At 42.6% G+C, this 15,033-nt stretch overlaps 1 protein-coding gene across 1 annotated transcript in view; it reads left to right on the top strand.

The window, feature by feature from the left end:
- The first annotated feature begins 12,432 nt into the window (after positions 1-12,432).
- CEP128 (centrosomal protein 128) overlaps positions 12,433-15,033 on the top strand; it is a 111,756-nt gene continuing 109,155 nt past the window's right edge. The window contains exons 1-2 of the mRNA XM_051806346.1: positions 12,433-12,619; positions 13,698-13,740. The gene's annotated coding sequence lies outside the window, so the exon portion shown is untranslated. The remainder of the gene's footprint in view (positions 12,620-13,697; positions 13,741-15,033) is intronic.

The following is a 15,033-nucleotide window of genomic DNA, read 5'->3' on the forward strand; positions in this document are numbered from 1 at the left end:
CTGAAAAATCCAAGATCAATATCTGTGCATTCAGGCATTCTGGATAATCACCTGCATTAACTATATTTGGATAAATACATCACAAACAGTTTAAAACAAGCACACTTTCCTCGCTTAAGTTCATGTCACTTTTCCACTAAAAGAGTTGGAAATAAACATTTATTGGAATTTCTTATAAGCATGGCTTGTTAAAATAAAGGCTTAGCCCATTCTCTTAAAGTAGGGTAAAGAAATGAGAACAGTCCCAACAGTTCATCAGAATGAAATTTTAATTGGAGTTTCAAGATCCTGTGGACTGAAAAGAGCTCATCATCTCCAAAAGCTGGCACAGCATTCTCAGTCTCACTAGCCTCTTAGTTCTACAACCCTACAAAACTGAATAGCCACATAAGAAAGTTTTAAAATTGGCAATCTTGAGGTTCACACATTACCACCACCAAGCAAAATTACTTTGCCTAATGTAACAAAGTTGCTGGATTTGGGGAAAATTGCAGAGTTTCAACATACAATGTGCAGACATGTATAGCTACATACTTCACCTCAAAGAAGCGTTCATTTGTTCTAAGGTTAGCAGAAACTTACTTCTGAATCTTTTGTCTTTAATTCAGAACTGTTGCCGCTTGTAAGGCAGAAGGATGCAAAGCATGACAGAATCAGGGGCACATGCTTTACAATCTCTTAGGAAAACTCTGTGTGTTATCTGCCACGTGCAAGTAATCCTGTCTGAAGCACCTGAAAGCACTCTCAATAACAGACACATATAAGTAACTGTTATGACTCCCATTTAACATATGGAGTGAAAGAAAGATTAGGTCATTTGCTGAGGGACTACAGAATCAGATATAGTCCCCTGGACTTGAGCAATTCAAGTAATAATACAGAAGGAAAATATACACATTTTATCCAGAGAGAAAACTGCAAACTGAAGTAAAAAAAATGTTGTGGAATATTTTTGTTTGTTTTTTTGTTTGGTTTGTTTTTGTTGCTGTTTGTTTGTTTGGGTTGTGGTTGGTTGGTTGGTTGTTCATTCAGGGGGGCGGGGGGGGTTGTGTGTGCAAAGAGCTCTGTTTTCCTTATTTCCTCAAATAATTTTCCCATTTATTTTCAAATAAAAGACTATACAGCACATGTTCTACCTTTTCAACCATATGCTATAAAATCACAGTTGTCTTTACCTGGAATATTTTCTTGTCTACGGGAGGGAGTACCTGTGTTGAGAAGTTTGCAATGGTCACTGTAGTTGGTACAGATGATTAAATTCCACCCAATATAAACAGAAAAATATTTCTCAGTTGTTTTTCTTAATTATTTTCCCATGGAAATAAGATCATCATTGTCTGTTTTTATCTTTTAAAAACAGTGGTTTATGATCTTAAAGCTCTCATTACTACAGGTGTTTAAAACACTAGAACTCCAGTGGCCGAAGTGCTTATTTGTGAAGCTGTATGCAGAGAGGTACTTCTCAGCCATCATACCAGCATTTTTTCAAGGAAAGTATCCAATTTCGTTATGTGATCTCATTGTTTCTATTAACTATTTTAAATGCCTGTACAAAGGCATATTTCTCCTATAAACTGAAACTGCTTTATTTTCTAACTTGTCACGGTAGATTTCAAAGAACATACTACTTGGTACATATGGTAATGTTACAGCAATTTCACCTTAAATAAGGTGTGTATATAAAAGTATAATAACCAAATGAAAACCTGTATAGTTTAAAACCTTATTAACTGAAATACTGCAGTCTAATCATCCAAAAAATTAAAGGCATATAAAAATAATGGAAATAACATAAATAATTTTTTCTGTCTTTTCAGGTTAGTGATCAATTTGCTAAACCTTTACTTTCAGGTGTTAAAGAATCTTGAGAAATTCAAATTACTTAATGGTTCACATTTTCAAATAAAGTCCTGAGAATCATTATCAAGACATAAACCAATCAACCCGTTATTGTTTTATCTTGCAACTAAATCAACTGAGTTTGAGTTTGAAAGTAATCTATATATACAGTTGAACCTTCCCTTGGAGACTAGAAACAGTTTGTACTTCATGAGGCAAAGTAAAATCCAGGAGTGATTCATCTTAGTTTTAGCTGACTGGTGCCATTTCAGTTTCCCTACAGTATTTATCTGATAGATACAAAACAAGCTGCCCATCTGGACTGGCAGCAGGAACCTAGACATATTTTTTTAATGTGCCTGTAATGGTACCACTTAGGCTTAGGTACTTGAATTATTTTATGACTTTGGCAAGCTCCAAATTTTCTGCTTCATCCCACACTCCACACTTTTGTTTATCTGAAGTACTTCATTTCCCAGATGGTGTATTACGATTCTCAATTCCCATGGATTCTTTTTTTTTTTTCTGGCTTTGACAAAGAAGCTGAAAATACATAGAAGAATTTGTGGAACTCTTTGTGAGGTGGCATATCCAATTCCTCTTATTTTTTTAATTACAAAACTGTGCTTGATCTACCCTTCCTTCACCTCACCCTCTAGGTACTTCCCACACAGAATCCAGCCTTCCACTCAGTTTGTCTATAAAAAGCCCAGTTACTAATTTTCCCACATTTTACACAGAACTCTTAAGACCCAGTGGACAGTCATCTCTTCACAGCTCTATAAGGTTGAGTTTCCTACCTCCTCCTGTCACACACAGAGTCCGCATACTGCCGCTCCCGCTATGCTGTAGTGCTCAAGTAAATTGCGGCACTTTCCCGCTCACAAGTTCCTCATCTCGCAGGGCATTAGCTCAGAGCTTCTCCTGCCGGCAAAGTAAGAATACTCAAAACTGGGTAGTGCCTCCCCTAAACCATCCCAAGGTACTCACAGGGTCTGGGTGTCCTCCGGAAGGCTGGGAATAAAGTGGATGTCCCTGCAAGTGATTTTGTAGTCCTCCCAGTCAGAACACTCGCAGAAGGCTGAAGGGCACCTCTCTGTGCCCTGGCTGCACAGCACCAGCACCAGCAGCAACTGGAAGGCTATCGGGAGGCACAGCATCTTCCGCCGCCCGCTCCCGCTCTGCCCCTCGCTTCTCCGAGGGGACGAGGAGACCCCAGAGCTGCAGGGGCAGACAACGCTGCCCCGCCGCGAAAAGCTGCTGGTGAAAGGCGGCACCTTCGCAGGACAACGCCGCCTCCTCCCTAAGCGGGTCAGGAGAGGTTTCAGGGAACTCTTCGCGCCCTCGCCATGGGGCAGGCTCCCTTTCCTCCCCCCGGCCCCGCGCCCACTCCGCCGGCCATCCGTCCCTGCCGCTGCTGCCCCACACCGGCCGGAGCCCCCCCTTCCTCTGCACCCCTCCCTCTGGTCCGTGCCCCGGCAGCGCCCGTGCCCCGCTCTCACCGGGGCCGCGCCGCCCGGACCCGCCGCTCCCCGCGCTCCGCCCGCCGCCGGCGAGTCCAGCCCAGACCCGAAACGCCGGGGCCACCTGCTGCGAGCGGCCGGGACTGCGGGGGGCCAGCGGGCGCCCTGCCCTGCCCTGCCCTGCCCAGCACAGCCCTGCCGAGGCGACACGGGCCCCGGCTCCACGCCGGCAGAAGGACGAGCCCGCAGAGCCATTCTCAAAGGCAGCGGAGCGACGCCTGGCCCCGAACGTCTCTCCCGGCATCTTTGCAGAAGGGAGGTGGGAAGGGGCTGAGTAAGAGCCATGCTAAGTCACCTATGAAAGCAGTGAAGTTACGACAGATCTTTACACCGAGCAAAAATTCACTGTCTGCAAGTTAGACACGCAGTAAATGTAAAGCAGTAAAAAAAGCACTGAAAATTCGGAAGAGTGGTTTTGAAATTCACACGACAGATCAAAATGAAAAGGAGAGACTAGCATTTTCCACAAGATCAGAAAAGATAAAATCCATTCCCCAAAGGAAAAAAAGAAAAACAAATAAATCTAACCCTGAGAGAAGGTGGAATTATTGTCATCTGAAGTAGGTGCACAACAAGAAAAATGTCAGCATAAATGTTTGCAGCCTTTGGAGAAGGAAACTTGAAAATGTAACCTATGCATAGTAAAAAATTAGACCACAATCTTCTTGGATAAATACTTCTCCTCCAGCTAGATTAGAGTTACTCAAACGTTTTGAGTACAACAGATCAGATATTATTTTGATATGTCTTTAATTTCAGTTCATCAGAATGTGTTTCCTAGATGTAATTAATCCCCTCAACACACCTTTTTAGGGTGAGAAACTGATATTATGCCCACAAAGAAATACAATATAAATCCTGATCATATGGGCATATGTTAGCACTTAGATCTTGCGTAAGTGAGGAATCCATCAGATACATTTATCCTGTTTCGGATCGGGTATCCAATGAGGGGACAAGCTGAAGCACCCACAACAGAGTGCAGACAACTTCAATCTGCACTGCATGGAATTCCTTTGGGAATGCTGGCTGTCTCATGCCCTGCTCAGTCATGTTGTTCTGGCACACTGCTCATATCTGTAACTCACCTGCAGCCTTAAGAGCCACCACCCACCACCATTTTTTGGTGTCCCTATCAACTTGACTAAATAACAGTGAAGCCATAGGCAGATCACTGAATTTCAAGGCAAATGAACAAGAGAGCTACACACTCCACTGAGGCATAGATGAGAGAAAAGATGTGACTGTCTTGCCAAGTCAGATATGGAGCTCTGTAACTGCTCCCTACTTTGGTCAGTGCTAAGGGAGACTCTGGTACAGTGTAAGACAGACCAAGCTGCTGGATTATAAAATGAGAGAAGCAAGGGACTCCTCTCGTTCAAGGCCCAATAGCCTTGAAGGAAACAGGTCAGAACTTCAGCCTGGGAAGAGCTCCAGGTCTGGATGCACCTCCTCCTGGGTTCCATGACTTGACTTGCACATTCTGAGCCAGGAATATGAATGGAGTTTGAGGACAAAAAAGGACTGTTGCTAACCACGTGGTGTTTCCATGGGCAATGGCTTTGCTCTGAAAAGTTATAAGCAAGATGATGTTTACATTGTAGATTCTAGCATGTTTAAGCAATTTTCTGGCTAGAAGTCTGCAATCACACTTCAGTTGTTTCCCTCTATCAGGGCTCTGCCCTGGCCAACCTGCCCACCGCAGCAGTATGCACCCTCTGTGACAGCTCTGGGGCTTTGGGTCAGCTCAGGCCTGGGCACCCAAACCTGACCTGAGCTATTTAAAAGCTGAACCCATTCCCAGCCTCTTTCCTGCAGCCCTGTCTTGCTGCCTGGTCTTCCTGTGAATACTGTGGATCTGTGTGGAAGGCAGCATTGTCTCTGGTCTTCTCTCCAATCCTGTCTTATTGATAGACCTTAGACCTGCATTGGAGTCTTGTCTTCAGGTGTCTCTTGCTCTTCCTGTCTGGACCCTGGACCTGTTTTCATTCCTTGCCTTGCTGTGATTGTCAATATCACTGGCCCAGTTCTGTTAAGATGCTGCAGGACTGTGTCCTGTTGCCAAGGTCACTCTCTGTGCTGTGGCCATGCTTGGTTCCCAGCCTGCAGTCCCCTCCTAGAGCAGCCTGTCAGGGATAAGGACACTGATGGATCTGATTGCCCCTGCCTGGCCTCCTCTAGGACCGTCCCTCACCTTGCCCAAAGCCCAGGACCACATCAGCCTCCAGGGCCATCAGTCCCTGTCCCCGTGCCACCACACTGGGGCTGGTTTCCAGCTGTCCTGCCTGGCCATGGGCCCCGCTATGCCAGTCCTGACACCCAGGCTGACACTGTGGCCCAGCCTTGGCCAGTCCCCATGCCCAAGGAGGTTACCAGTGCCTGGGGTTGTGGCTACCCCAGAAGCCATCAGCTACCTGGCCCATGGCTGGGCTGGTGGGCTGGAATGGAATGGGCTGCCAGGCCCTGCCTGCTGCTCCAGGGGGATTCCCTGTGGTTCCTGGTGCCTGGCCCTGAGGGACCACTAGCTTTGCAGTGCCATGCTCTGGCTTCTCCTAGACAACTTTTGGCCCTTCTGTTCACCTTTTTCAAGAACGGGCCTGCAGATGGGGGAGCTAAGAGTATATTTATAAACCTACAGATAGCCCCAGGCTAGGGAGGTCTGTGAACTCTAGATCAGAATTTAAATTCAGAAGAGAAAAACACAGGTAGCTACATGCAATAAGACACACCTTGTATGGCAGAAAAATGGGAATACTGTGCAATTATTCCACTTTACTTTGCATTTATAGAGTTGTCTGGAATATTTTATCTGTCAAGAAAGAAGTAGACAAACACAATTATTCACAGGATAGTAAGGAAAATGCAAGGTTTAGAAACATGACTTGTGTTGAAAGAATGATGGTACACAGTTGCTTATCTTAGTTAAAACCACAAGTGGTTTAAGATGTAAAAAAGAACAACAATCAATAGTTCTGACCACATCAGTATTGAAAAGTGATGGCATCTAGCAGCTTAGAGCAACTGGCAACTTTTCACCCCCTGGAGATAATTAATGAATGTTGCTTTTTCACATACTAAAACTGCTTAATGTATTAAAAGTATCACCGACGTGTACATCTACAATTATAAACATAAACCTAAGAACAGACATTCAAAATCCTGTATGCCCTGAGGCTAGAGAAATTGAGCAGTTTTAATCCATTAAAATGCCTTATGCTCTGATTCTAATAAACAAATAGGAAACAAAAATGACTCTTACATATGCCGTACATTGCAGATTTATTTTTCCTAGTGCTTTTTCAAAGACCCCTGCAGGTTACTAGTAATTTAAACACGGCGAAAATCGACAAGCATCTTTTTCCACTGTTACAGACACTCCCTCTAGTGACAGCCATGGTTGCTCATTTAATACCTATCATCTTAAGCACTGCAAGGTTCAAAATTCCATTGTTTTTCTGGTGCTTTCTGAAAAAGTAACTTTATTATCATCTGCCAGATTTGATAAGGTATCTTGGTTATCTTTGCACCGTTTATATGGTTTATACACAAATCAGATAAAACACAACAGGTTCTAACAAAGAAGCAATTAGCTCTAATTGGTGTTCCACATAGATTACCAGATATCAACAGCTACATCTTGTAATATCTGCATGAAAAAATGTTCAAAGTGGAAAAATTAATCAGTAAAGAGTAGAATAAAATACTTTTTTTTTTTTTTTTTTCTGATTAATCAACATGTTTTGCCATTCTAGACACTTGCAAGATATGCCCGCGCCTACCTCTTTCTATTTCAGTATCTCAAATAATTTCTGGCCTGTCAGAAAAAAATACATTAGACACATTGCTTTGACACAGCATCATTCATCAGATCAAGTGTTTGAATAGCTATAGGAAAGAATTTTATTCTAGGTTCTTGAAGATTCATGTCTTCAAGAATATAAAAAAATTGTCTTCAATGTGAAAAACAGGTAGTTACGGAGTTTTATGGTTGTGGGATATTGAGGAATTCTTGTGCTTTTCCTTTTGCTTTATTTCATGAAAAACCCATGAAAAACTGCAAAAATTGGAATACTCAGTTGGCTGAAGGCTAAATAGGATGTACTGCTGTGTAAAGCCTTATAAAGCCTGAGGTTGTCAATTGTAAGAGTGCCCAGAGAGAAGAGCAAGATGAAACTCTCTTAAGCAATTAGTTAAGGTAAGAACTATGACAGCTGTTTTCAGGAAGGTATATTTGTCTACAGAATCACAAAGTCACAGAGTCACAGAATCACTGAGTTTGGAAGGGCCCCTGAAGGTCAGCTGGCCCAAGCCCCTGCTCTAGCAGAGTCATCTAGAGCTGGTGGCCCAGAACTGTGTCCAGACAACTTTTCACTATTTCCAAGGATGTAGATTTGACAACCTCTTTGTGCAACCTGTGCCATTGTTTGGTCACCCTCACAATTGAAAAGTGTTTCCTGACATTCAGATGGAAATTACTGTTCAATTTGTGCTCGCTGCCACTTGCTTTGTCACTGGACATCATTTTATTTAAACCCTCCCTTCAGGTATTTATAGACATTGATGAGATCCTTCAAGCCTTCTCTTCTCCAGGCTAGATGGCCCCAGCAGTCTCAGCTTTTTCTCATGGGAGATAAAGCTCTTAATTATCTTAGTGGCCCTCACCATATTAGTAGCTACCTCACCATCCGTGGGTGCAAACGCACCAGAGCCTATGGACTTATATCTCTATTTTTTTTTCCTTCAGGCTTACATTGCCTGTGCTTCTTCATCTAAAGTCAGGTTTCTAGTCATCTTTGACTTCATTCTGCTCTGCCTGCATCTCTTCCATAGGCATCCATGCTTAGAAATTACTTCCATCAAAAATTTATTTGCCTTTATAATTCAGACTTCAGACTAATCTTGCACTTTTTTTGACTTGGGTCATGGCATATACCTGCTTTGATATGGAGAACAGCATGTTTAATAGAAGAGTTTGACCGTTTATTACAACGATCATAAATCAAAACTGGATTTTAAGCTCACTGACTTAGGTGACAATTCATCTATTACAGAGTGCTTCTCCTTTTGTGTGTCTATGATACCTGTTCATAAAAGAACTCATTTTCTGAGTCCACTAAATGATGAATCTGTAAGTCTTGTGAAAGAAATAGCTAAACAATCTCCTGAAAGCTACATGAATAATGACTTGTCATGGATAAAACGTAGCATAGCATGAAAAGATGCCACTAGTAACAAATAAAAGAATTAAAACATTTAAATTTAAGCCTAGAACAATGAAATTGTTTTAGAAAAAGTTATAGTACTTTTAGATTTTCCACCTTTAAGGCTTGTATTCTCAGACTCACTACACATTTATTTAAATATATGCAGTAACGTAATGGCTCATAATGAGCTTTCCTTTTTTTTTTTTAAGAAAAGGTCTTAGTCAAGATCTAGACTTGTATTAGTCAAGGGGCACAACAGCATTAATCAAGCAGTACTAACCTTAAGTAGTAAACCCATGCTGGTCTCTCTAAATGCAAGCACTGCCAAGTTACTGTCTCAACACAGCACTTCAGATAACAGAATGCTGGCATTTACATGTTTTTGAATTCATATAATAAAAAGAGAATTTTCTGTTCTTCTTTATAAATCTGTCTAGTATAGTAGTTTGTTATGCGCAGTTAAATAATTTCTCAGACATACTCATTCTAAACTGAAGAGATGTTCTGTAGCAATTTTATGCACTTATATTTAACATCCTTATGACAAAAGTAAACAAACAAAAAATAATTGTGGTACTGTTCATCCTCAAAAAAGAGAATTAGAGAAATATGAAGATACTTGTTAAAATGCTAAAGGGGGCAGACAAGGGATCTACTTTATATGTCCCATGGTGAATCTTTAAGGTCACCAAACTGCAAGTGCATATCTAATAAATAACGCTCCAGGAAGGGCATAAGAAAGCCAATGTTGTTAACACTGGGATAAGGTCAGTTAGCAAAATCAAAGAATCATACTTCAAAAAGTTAATGTCATGTTTTAGACAAGAACACGAAGTTTTCTTTCAAAAGCTAGCAGGCTAAATGTAAAATACTGCAAAACAAGCTCAGAAGCAGCAGAGGAACAACTTGCGAAAACCAGAAACTAACAATCCCATTTCAAATGCAAGAAAACAAGGAATGCTGCCAGAGTCTATAAGACTAGTAGATAAATCAGAATATACAAGGAGCATGTAGAGAAGATAAAGCCATAACCCCAGACTGAATGATGTTCTGTTTCTATGCTCTGTTGTAGAAGAGCTTGAAGAGGTTCTCAGGTTTATATTCTTCATGGACAGATAAATTCAACTTTAGAAAAATAACCAGTCAAAATCTTACTTACTTATTGATTGCTATAGCAGAACTGGTGACTGTTGTGCACTTCTCAATTAACACCCTTTTGTACCAGATGAATTAATATTATGCTAATATTTAACAGAGATTCTAGGGAAAAAAATAAGGAATTTCAGATACTACAGATTACAGAATCCAAAATAAAAGACTGCAGTTTTGGCTCTGATAACTGTAGCAGGTACATTAATAGAAACTACTATAAAGAATAAAATTAATGAATGTATTCTCTTTGGAGGAAGAATCAAAACTGCTTTTTTGAAAGACAGATATTCCTCATATGTTTTTGAAGTCTTCTGAAGTTGTCAACAGAATTTTAGATATAGTTTACTTGGATTTTCAAACCAGCCTTTAGCACAGCCTTATTATGCAAAAACATAGAGAAGAAAGAAAGCAGTTTTTCACACATCCAGAAGGAAACTTCCAAAAATCATTGCCAGGAGGTTGGGGAGGCACACAGGACTATACAAATTTAGGGGCTAAATGCCTGTAAACATATATCAAAGGAAACAGTCCTCTTACAGATGTCCTCTGACATGACAAAAGTGAGTAGCAGAGGAAACTACAGAGAGGGTTAGACCATAGAAGGTAGCGAGGTTCATGTGCTCTCTCTAAATATTATCTTCTGTTCTCACTGATGAACACAGTATGTTGGGCCAAATGGACCATCAGGGTGTTTTTTTATGTTCCTATTTGAACATCCTGACAAATATGTGCACACAAATCTTAGGGTTCTCCCTACTCTAAAGCGAGTTGTAGCAAAAAAACCCCAAAACCTAATGCACCCATCTAGTCTGGAAATCAAAATGCACAGGGAATAGACTTTACTGAGCTGACAGTTCATTGCACTGGTAAATTAGTAACCTTCTCTGTTGGGAGTGGTGGGATTTTGATGGTTTGGATCTTTTTCAGCAAAGACATACACAATACAGGAATCTTGGCATACGTGCCTGCTTACATGCTTTCTGTAACAGTCTTTAGTACCTCACTTTTTGTACCAAGCACGTCTCAGCTTGATGAGGATGAGAAAGCTGCATATTAATCATCGGCATAAGCTTTTTTTCATATGCTTATGTGAAAGAGTTACAATATTTGTGTAATGCTACAGCTGATAATATAGCTGTGTGCATACAGCTGTCTGAAGCACTGGAAGCATCTGCTTCCTTCTGTTACAACATTAAACCAATATAGACATAGATAGCATGTGCTGTTTGCTGCCTATCTACTTTCTCAGTTGGTATATGCATGGTTAGCATGGTCTTTAGAACCAGTGGATGTGCTCAGTATGTCTGCCTCAGGTGTTGGCATCAGTTTCCACTGGAACACTGTGTTTGTAGCAAGCCAGATGTGCTCACACTCAGCATAGATGCAAATACACTTCTTGTATATGTACCAGTCACATCCAGGACCTATTCCTTATCCCCTCATCTGCTCTGTGATGACCTTAGAGAGGTTACTAGGGTAGGAAAAGAAATTTGCTCATGGATGAATTCTGTTGAGTCTGTGGAGCACCAAGCCCACTGCCAGGTGCAAAACTGAGAGAAAATCCCCCAGAGAGCTCAGGAAAATTCAAGGCCTGTCTCCCAGAGACCACCATAAGCAGGAGACTTAAGCATAAGACTGAATAGAAGCCCTGACCCTCACCCTGCAGTTAGACCTGTCAACACAAACTGATCATGCTGCAGTTTGCAGAGGAAAGGCCGGGACAATGGCCAGGCACTGGAAGCCAGAGAAGACTTAATTCTTTGCTAATTATTCACTAATGGTTCAGTTCACATTGAAGTAAAGTTTATCATGAAATTCCTGTTCTGTGTCTCACTTCTCTTCAGCTAAGATGAGGATAATGCCTCTTAAGCATGACCAGAACGACACAAAGGCCAGCAGTGATTGCCTGGGCTGCTGGTGGATGCTGCCAGTGCAGAGGGCCTGGCTTACTCCTGAAGTGTGTTGTAATCATATGCCATTCAAGCATGCCTGATTTATTGTGAGCAAATGAAACAGTCCTGCAAGACAGGACTGAAGGTGGATAGTATGGATTGTCATCCATGCCTTATAACTGTACTCAAAGGCCAGTGGTCACTGCCTGAGATGGATCCCAGAGGCAATACACACACACCAAAACCCAATGCATTGCGTTTACTCTGGGCTTGAGTGCTCATCTACAGGTGAATTGCATTCAAACATCCCAGTGATTCTGAGACTACTGCAAGTTCTGCCCAGGTTTCAGAGGCCTGGGTGACATTACCAGTGATCACTCAGAACTCTTTATCCCTTTTCTCTCTTCAAGGCCAGCACTCCAATATTTGGCCGTTTTTACTGCACAGAAGGGTAATGGATACAACATCTGGGAACAGGGAGAAGCGTGGCCTAAAGAAACAAGAAAAAGTCAAGAGGCAGGAACGGAGATGCCTCCCGAGTAAGAACCATCTGCTCTCAGTAGCTCGCACGCCTTTTCCCAGCTGATCGGCCAGGTGCCGTCTCCTCGGAACTGGAACAGCCTCGCCTGCTTTGCCAGGGCAACAACTTTTGTTTCTGCTCTCCGCGATCGTTTATCTGACGTGTTTGTAAACACCAGAGCGTATTTGGTAAAGGTTTCGAGTTTAACAACTTTAATAAACGCCACGACAGTTCCTCCACCACCGCCACTCATCCCCCTTGCAGGCCCTCCGGTCTCCCCGCAGGGCGAGGTCCGCCCTTCCCTCTCCGCGCTGCCGCCGCCGCCGCAAAGCCTCTCGGGCGCTGGAGTCCTGCACCCCGCCTGTCTCACGGCGGGGATGCGCCTTCTGGACTCCCTGTCCCACGGAGCCTTGCGAGGAACCCTGCGCCCGGACGGCGGCTGCGGCAGCGGGCAGCAGGGCGGCTAGTTCAAGTTGCCATAGCGGCGAGGTGAGACGGGCGGGAGGTGCCCGGCAAGCGGGGCGGCCTCGCCTCGGGGTGCCGTGCGGTGAGAGCCGGGGGCGCGGGACGGACAGAGTCGGGACTGCGGCCAGGGCGGATGTGCGGGACGGGGCTGTGCGGGACGGGGCTGTGCGGGACAGGGCTGTGCGGGACGGGGCTGTGCGGGACGGGGCTGTGCGGGTGCGGAGCGCCGCGGGAGGGCGGGCGCGTGTTGGAGCGGCGCCGGGCGGGAGCGGCGGCGGGAGGCGCGGGGAGCGGGGCCGCGGGGGTTCCTCGGGACAGCCCGGGACAGCCCGCGGGCCTGGCGGGGTCCCGGCTGCCGGCGTGCCCGGAGCCGTGCTGGAGTGCCCCGCGGCCCCAAGGCCGTGGTGCTGAGGAGTGGAGCGCGGTGTCACAAACTGATAATAAAATGTGGTACAGATGCCTGATGGCGAACTGTCACCGTGTGGGATCGTCTTCCTGGCTTTTTGAAAACTCCTCCTGGCTCAAATTGAAGGAAAGGGCCTTTCAGGTGTTAGCTATAAGTCTTAGCTATAAGGCTTCAAACCTACCTTTAACAGTAAGTCAGTTACCTAGTGATATATCGGTCTGTGTAGAGCTGGACAAATAAAAACACTTGAGGAGTAATCAGGTGACTTTATCTGTGGTTTACCTGAGCTGGAGAACTTGCTGTTGAGACCGTCAGGTCTGCTTCGTGTTTGTTTTACCCTGAGAGTCCTCAGTGAAAATGAAATGCCCTATTTTCTACAGGAAAGGAAAGTATCGAGTATCGATGCTTTTCATCAGTTCAAGAAAAGTTATGATCTGTTTGGGTAGAACTAAAACCCAATAAGTTGTATGATTATGTGCTAAAATTAGTCAAGGTTTTTGGAAAAAGTGATAAGCTTTTTTTTTTTTGTTTAAATTAATAGGCAATGTGCATATGGAACATTTGTACAAATTTCTATTCCTTTATGATTTTTTTTTAAATCTAAAATGAAACTTCTGTATTTCCTTTTAAAATGAGGATGTTGCTTTATATGAAACAGAACTTCATCGACTTAAAAGTACTTGTGGTTCCTTTTAGGTTGCTCATGAGAATAAAAAGGAATGCTACTTAATCACAAATAGTAAGTTTTCTTGAGACAAAATGTCCTCCTTGTTCAGTGCTTTCTTTTATGTTTACCTTGCTTACTGGCCTTTCTTCAGTGCTTTACTTAGTAAGTATCTTAATGAACCTATTTTTGGTCAGCTGAAAATGAACCAGTTAATCTTTCCTGTTGTAAATCTTCATTTCCCTTTTTTTTTTTCTCTAGTGTCTTTACTTTTCAGTAGTTGGGGCTCTTATGGTTGAGTCAACTTGTTTGTTGGTTTTTGTAATTTTTTTTTAAACCAAATTATGGTAAAAAATCAGTATTATTCCATGTTGTTATTTCTACCAGTGTTTTATTTGAAAATATCCCATATTTCCTGTTTCCCAGTGTTTAGTATTTATGCTTACTCAGCATCATTAAGACTTCATTGCAGCTGACTAGAGTGAGAGGCACTGGAATAGTGAATTCTGATACTGTCAGAAAAATGTGCTTTAGTGACATAAGAAGATGGAAGATGAGATAAATTCACCACTTCAGAAAATGTAAGGAATACTGGTGTACTTGAGCATAGACTGAGCATGTTGATTTACTCTTCCTTCATGTTTGAAAGGTTTCTATCCAAGTCCAGGGGGACAGAAATATACAACCTTTTAAAAACTAAATATAAGGATCTGGAGAAAGTTGCCTCCATATAAAATACAATATAAACTTTGGATCCATCCATGGTTTCTTTTGGAAATTTCAACTCTAATGGCTAGAAGAATGACACCTTTATTTTCTTTTTGGTGGTGGTGTTGACTACAGGACTAAAGGGGTTTCAAGAGTATGGCAGTCTGTTTCCTCTTCCCTTAAGTAGCCTCAGACTGTCTTCCAACACAGGATATTAACACAGATTTTGTGAATGTGATTCCATGACCTTTAGGCAAACTGCTACAGTGTGTAGTAGTCTAAGAAAATATTTCTATCTAACCTACTTTTTGAGGGTTGTTATTTTAATCAGTTACTATGTGACTTTACTATACTAGGCATAACTGTTTGCATTTCCCTCCTCTATCTTGCCATACTTGAGACTTATCAATCTTCATTCTGTCCTTACAAGCTGTATTTCTACTGCATCAAGTAATTTTTGAAGTCAAGTGAAGTGCCTCAGCATCAGTATAGTAATCTGGGTTATGTCAAATTAACATTGGAGAATAGAAAGAATATTTTACAATTCACAACATTACCCTTATTTTTACAGCTTGTGTGGTGTTAGCTTTTTCTTTCTAGAAGATGACGCTGTTGATGCGTATTCAACTAGAAGCTTTCCCCTCCGTACCTCTTTCTTCT

The sequence above is a fragment of the Manacus candei genome, unplaced genomic scaffold (assembly GCF_025592945.1).
Source record: "Manacus candei isolate 608988 ecotype Guabito, Panama unplaced genomic scaffold, ASM2559294v1 h1tg000067l, whole genome shotgun sequence".
Classification (NCBI taxonomy): Eukaryota; Metazoa; Chordata; class Aves; order Passeriformes; family Pipridae; genus Manacus; species Manacus candei.